This window comes from Panicum virgatum, chromosome 7K (genome assembly GCF_016808335.1).
Source record: "Panicum virgatum strain AP13 chromosome 7K, P.virgatum_v5, whole genome shotgun sequence".
NCBI classification, from domain to species: domain Eukaryota; kingdom Viridiplantae; phylum Streptophyta; class Magnoliopsida; order Poales; family Poaceae; genus Panicum; species Panicum virgatum.
In genome coordinates this window covers 12,064,265-12,070,989 of record NC_053142.1, presented here as the reverse complement: position 1 = coordinate 12,070,989, position 6,725 = coordinate 12,064,265, and the positions used below count along the sequence as shown (strand labels likewise).

The following is a 6,725-nucleotide window of genomic DNA, read 5'->3' as shown; positions in this document are numbered from 1 at the left end:
ACTACCGAAGATTCATTGAAGGATTCTCGAAGATCGTGAAACCCCTCACTTCTTTGTTGGAAAAGGGAAAGAATTCAAATGGGATGCCGCATGTCGGACTTGTTTTGAGGAACTGAAAACCAGATTAACCACTGCCCCAATATTGATATTGCCAGATATTCACAAAGGGTTTGATGTTTATTGTGATGCTTCCCGTCTCGGTCTTGGATGTGTGTTAATGCAAGAGGGAAAAGTAGTGGCTTATGCCTCAAGACAATTGAGAAAGCATGAACAGAATTGTCCTACACATGATTTGGAATTAGCTACCATCGTGCATGTTTTAAAAAATTTGGAGGCATTATATGATGGGGAATAGATGTCAGATTTTCACTGATCACAAAAGTTTGAAGTATATTTTCACTCAAAGAGATCTCAACCTGAGACAGCACAGATGGTTAGAGTTAATCAAGGATTATGATCTAGACATTCAGTATCATCCTGGCAAAGCTAATGTCATGGCAGATGCACTAAGTAGAAAGGGACAAGCAAACACTACAAAAAATCTGTTGATCCATGACGATTGAATTTCGTCACAGATCACTGAAAAACCGTCATAAAACAGTATCTATGACGATCTCAAATAACGTCATGTATTGAGCGTCACAGATCACACCTCGTGACGTTCCTTAAATTTTCGTCATAGATTACTTGATCCATGACGTTTTAAAACCGTCATAGAATGTCCCCGGGCCCCCGAAGCCCAACCCAAGCCCGTTTTCTATGACGAAAATTAACGTCACGAACAGTATAAGTTTCGTCACAGATTTAATTGCCATGTCACACAATGGTGACATAAAGAATGACGTGGCTGTTGACTTGACGATGACGTGGATAGCAATGATGACGTGCATATTGACGTGGCTGATGACGTGGCAATGACGTGGCCAATGACATGGTAGATGACTTGGCAATGACATGGCAGCTAACATGGATGATGACATCAGCATCCCATCCCATTTATGGATGGACCCAATTCAGAATGGGCCACTAAGTTGGGCCTAATTCTCAACCCACAATTAACTAGCAACTAACCAAATTTAACTTTATACACAACCCATATAACCGGTTTTCACAACTCACTTATCAAAACAAAAGTTCGAGCGAGAAATTACCATAAGCAATTCCAGCACAAATATACATGCATACAACATAAGTTTTCCAGCAACATACATGTAGCAATTGAATCAATCTAAATCCACTTGAGCTGGTTAATACAAATGCATATTAGCTTCCATGCTAGTGCTGCTCCATGTTGCTGTAACACCTGCTTGTCTCTTTAGCCTATACAAACAATTGTTGTGTAAGTAAAAATGGAACTAATAACTGAAAGCCCGTAGGTGAAAAGGAAGAAATGATTACCTAACAATTATGTCTTCTTGGTATACAATCAGTGGGTAACAACTATACAGCTTTATAATGCTCAGACCAACTTTTGCAAGGAAATAAAATATAAGACAAAAGCAATTGTATTTATCAAGGGTTTACAAATATGTGAATATGTTAAAGGACATCAGCAGCACCCTGCAATAAGTAATTTGTTGAATGCTTGCAAAATAAGTTAAAGGACATCAACAGCACCCTGCAATAGGCAAACTCAAGTATCCAGTGATAGCATGTACAACCTTAAAGTTAACAAGCTAATTTAAGATAAGATATATTATGCACTGATGATAAAATTCTTATGCCATTATTATCAATGAAGTTACACAACAATCAAGGGAACAAACAATAGTTTGAACGGCAATAACAAACAGGAGGATTGCATCAAGAAAAAGAGAAATTATCTGTAAAATGGAATTGCAGTTCTACAAATGAATCTGATGATTAACCATTCATTTTCAGAAATGAAGACAACAACTATCCTGTATCTATCTAATGTACCTCGGTTCTGCCCACTAGACATCCTGCGACTTGGGAGCTGTCATTGTTGTGGTCATTCTCCACCACCACGACTCTGCTATGGGGATGCAAATAGTTTAACACAAATCAATTGTTGTTGTCCAAGCACATGCATGCTTACTAATAATCACGATTGCACCCACACATACATTTCGTCGAACATAATGGATGCATACCTGAACTGCTAGAGGTGGTCGTACCTTGCTCAGTCGGGGTTGGTGGCCAGCAGCTTGGGAGGGCCATGCTTCCATGTCCTTCCTCTCATGCGCGAGTTGGAGCTGCAGCCAGCCCGGCACCTCACCCACCCATGTGGCCGGATCTAAGGCTGCGACCGGATCAAGAGCTGACCAGCCGTCCATGGCCAGGCAGCGGAGCAGCAGGGGAAGGTGGGGAGGGCCGCTTCGATGCGAGACGGAGGTCGAGAGGGGCTCTGCACCGCCGCAGTTTATGAGTAGCAGTGCCAGTAGCGTAGTGGAAGCAACGAGGCAGGCAGGGAGGGGGCGGAGGTCGCGGGCAGTGCCGCGCGCGCGCACCTTGCACTCGTTGCGGTTGACCTCGTCGCTGCCAGCCATGGTGGTCGGCGGGCGCCGCTCGGCCTCGACCACCGGAGCACCGGCCTCCGGCTACTGCTGCTGCGGCAAGATCTCTCCACCGGGGGGCAAAGCCGCGCCGCGTCGTAGCGATCCCGTAGAACCGAACGTAGCTCGAGGCGCGAGGTGTGTGGGGGTGCGGAGGAGGTAGGGGGTCGGAGCTCGATGGAGGAGATGCTCTAGATCAGCCTCCACACGGAGCTCGCCCAGGGAGGAGGCACTAGGGGCGTGACCTCCAGCGCCGGGCCTGGCTTGGAGAAGATGGGGATACAGAGCTGGATGTTGTACTCGCTTGTCGCGCCACTGCCTGCACACGAGCTGCGCGCGGGCTAACTGGCGGAGAGGGAGGCGGATGAGGACGGAGCGTGGTGCGTGTGCGTGGCGTGCGGTGCCCTTGCACCCTCGGCCCCTTGCAAGCAGCTATGAAGGAGGGGCGGCGGCGGGCGGGGTGCGGCGGATGCGGAGGGGCGGCGGGGTGCGGCGGATGCGGAGGGGCGGCTGACCTAGGGTTTGCTGGCCTATTTATACGTCTACGGATCGATTTGAGTCGTTGGATCAGAGATGGATGGTCGGGAGAAGTTGGGCTTTGATGGAAGATGGCTGTAGCTGCAGTTTCGGCCCATTTAACATTTTTCTTTATTTTTCCCATTTTGTTGCACCATAATGAAGTAACATATAAAAATAATTATCTTCTATACACTAATATATTTTCTGAATATAATAGACTACATATATTAATAATTTTCAAACTCATTTAATATTTTCCATGGTTTAAATGAATTTCTGCATATTTATTGAAAGTAATTACAATTTGAACTGTGTGTACCCCAAAAAGATACAAAAAAATTGTAAAGAAATTATATTTAGGCTCATATGTTCCATTGTGTCCCCAAGTGTCGGAGATGGATGAAAAATTCAATTTTCTTCTAGGGATAATTCAAACTTCTTTTTCCAAATTACCATATAATAATTACAGTAATATCCAAATCTAGTCAAAAAATTCTATAAATTGATATGACAACATGTTTTTGGTCTTTTAGCTTCCCATAAAAAAATCAAGTAGTTCTAATAATATGTCACTATACATTGTTCACAAATGGATACCTTTCTCACATAGTTTCATATATCTCAAGTCAAACTTTGATATTTGAATACCTCATAAAATGTTCGAACTTGTATGTACCTCAAATTTGGACACCACCTTATGTTGACCATAACAATGAAAAATATGAAATTACATTAGCAATTGTTATGCAAAAACATGTTTTTCAATTCTCTATTTAATTGGAATAAAAAATATATTACGAAAACAATCTAGATATAGCAATTAATGTAAAAAAAGCCACTAAATAAAAGATCCAGATTTTAGAAAACTTCAAAAAAAAGAATCATCAAATTTGGAGTTCATATGAGGAAGAAATACCAATTACAAAATTTAATTCGGGATCAAAAAGAAAAAGATGATTCACACATTTGTTCTTCACTGTAGGGCCACGTTGCAACACTATTATATAAAATATTTATTATTCAGCGTAATCACAAACAAAGGCCTGGCGCATTGGTAGGGCACCCTGGTCTTACCGCCATGCCCAGGGTTCGAATCCCCGCAGTGCTCGATGCCCTACAAGCGCAGGTTTTTATTATTATTTTTCTAAATTAAAGCATCGATATTAGATATAAAGAACTTAATACCAAACTATTTCACAAATGAAAGCGCGGACCAGTGGTTAGGCACGGCGGTCTGGTCCTGGTGATCAGGGTTCGAACCCTCCATTCTCTCTTTTCTTACCCCAATTTTTATCTTTTTTTTTGTGAGCAGCTCTTTATTTTTCTTATCACCAATTCTGCGGGAGAATTTTTTTCTTCCATCACATGCAAATGAAGGCAACTTATTTTTTTATCTCCTACCTTGCACAACACCCACATTTTTTTAAGAAAAAAAGTAACACATCTTATTTTCTTTAAAATAAGCAACATATTATGGTTTGAGCACCATATCAAATCCGTGACGATTTCTATTTTCATTCTATGACATTTTCAGAGGTTTGTCATGGAAACTAAGCTCCATTCTCTCTTTTCTTACCCCAATTTTTATCTTTTTTTTGTGAGCAGCTCTTTATTTTTCTTATCACCAATTCTGCGGGAGAATTTTTTTTCTTCCATCACATGCAAATGAAGGCAACTTATTTTTTTATCTCCTACCTTGCACAACACCCACATTTTTTAAGAAAAAAAGTAACACATCTTATTTTCTTTAAAATAAGCAACATATTATGGTTTGAGCACCATATCAAATCCGTGACGATTTCTATTTTCATTCTATGACATTTTCAGAGGTTTGTCATGGAAACTAAGTCCATATTAGAGCCCATATGGGCTCTTTACAAATCTGTGACGAAAATTCATAAATCGTCATAGATCCTGCCTGTTTATGACGGTGTTCATAAACGTCACAAAAAATTCGTCATGGATCAATGGATTTCTTGTAGTGAAATATGGCAATAACTAGATTAATGCTGCAAGAGTTGTGTTGGGAAATGGAACGACTTCACTTAGGGATCGTTTACCAAGCTGAAGTCGTGACCATGGAAACTGAACCTACCCTGGAGCAAGAGATTAGAAAAGGGCAATTGACAGATGATAAGATCAAAGAAATTAAAGTATTAATTGGTTTGGGTAAAGCACCAGACTTCACAGAAGATGATCAAGAAACTGTTTGGTTCAGGAAAAGAATTTGTGTGCCTGATATTGACAATCTTCGCGAACTCATTCTGAAGGAAGCACATGATTCAGATTATTCTATTCACCCTGGCAGCACCAAGATGTATCAAGACTTGAAGGAAAAATACTGGTGGTATGGTTTGAAAAGGGATGTAGCAACTCACGTTGTTCTATGTGATGTGTGCCAGAGAGTAAAAGCAGAACATCAAAGACCGGCAGGTCTGCTTCAACCATTGAAAGTGCCTGAATGGAAATGGAAAGAAATTGGTATGGATTTTATCGTAGGGTTACCTCGCACTCGTGATGGATATGATTCCATATGTGTTATTGTAGACCGATTGACTAAAGCCGCTCATTGCATACCAGTGAAAACAACCCATACTGGAGCCAAGCTAGCAGAATTATACATATCACGGATTGTATGTTTGCACGGTGTTCCAAAGAAGATAGTATCTGATTGAGGTACTCAATTCACATCACATTTGTGGGAGAAATTGCATGAAACCATGGGTTCGAAACTCAATTTCAATTCCGCATATCACCGACAGACAGATGGTCAGACCGAAAGAACCAATCAAGTTCAAGAATATATGTTAAGAGCTTGTGCTTTAAAGCACGGAGGCAGTTGGGATAAGAGTTTGCCATACGCAGAATTCTCTTATAATAACAGTTATTAAGCCAGTCTCAAGATGGCTCCGTTTGAAGCGTTATATGGGAGAAAGTGTAGAACACCACTGTACTAGAGTAAGACCGGAGAGAGTCAGGTTTTTGGTACGGAGATTCTTCAAGAGGCTGAAAACAAGTCCAGATAATTCGTGATAACCTTAGAACTGCACAGTCACGATAGAAGAGTTATGCTGATACTTGGAGAAGGGAATCGACATTTGAAGTTGGAGATTACGTATATCTTAAGGTGTCACTGATTAGAGGTCTTCGCAGATTCAAGGTAAAAGGAAAGTTATCACCTCAGTATATTGGTCCTTTTCAGATTCTAGAAAAAGAAGGGTGAAGTGGCATATCAATTGAAATTACCGGAACAATTGTCAGATGTCCATGACGTGTTTCACGTATCACAGTTGAAAAAGTGTTTGAGAGTGCCTGAAGAACAGTTACCTCTGAAAGAGATTAATGTGCAAGATGACTTGACTTATTCAGAGTATCCCGTCAAAACCTTGGAAACATCACAGAGAGTCACTTGTAGCAAAGTGATAAAAATGTGCAAAGTACAATGGAGTCATCACTCAAAGGATGAAGCTACTGGGGAATGAGAAGATGAACTTATGGCAGATTTTCCTCAGTTGTTCTCCAATCTATTCGAATCTCGAGGACGAGATTCTTCTTAAGGGGGGAGGATTTGTAACACCCAAGAATTCAAATTTTAAATTTGAATAAAATTTGGTTTGAATCAGTTTAAAAAAAAGACTTCCCCCTCTCCCTTCCCCATCCGGCCTAGACCAGCCTGCCGGCCCATCCCGC

At 41.2% G+C, this 6,725-nt stretch overlaps 1 long non-coding RNA gene across 4 annotated transcripts; it reads right to left on the bottom strand.

The window, feature by feature from the left end:
- Positions 1-1,147: 1,147 nt before the first annotated feature.
- Positions 1,148-2,617, bottom strand: LOC120642887. Of its 4 annotated transcripts, none has more exons than XR_005662775.1 (4): positions 2,472-2,617; positions 2,115-2,368; positions 1,399-1,996; positions 1,148-1,320 (listed from the first exon to the last, which is right to left on the bottom strand). It is a non-coding gene; the product is annotated as an uncharacterized LOC120642887 (long non-coding RNA). The 4 variants fall into 4 exon arrangements; XR_005662776.1 differs by having other exon boundaries at positions 1,399-1,993; XR_005662773.1 differs by having other exon boundaries at positions 2,139-2,368.
- Between the last annotated feature and the right edge of the window lie 4,108 nt (positions 2,618-6,725).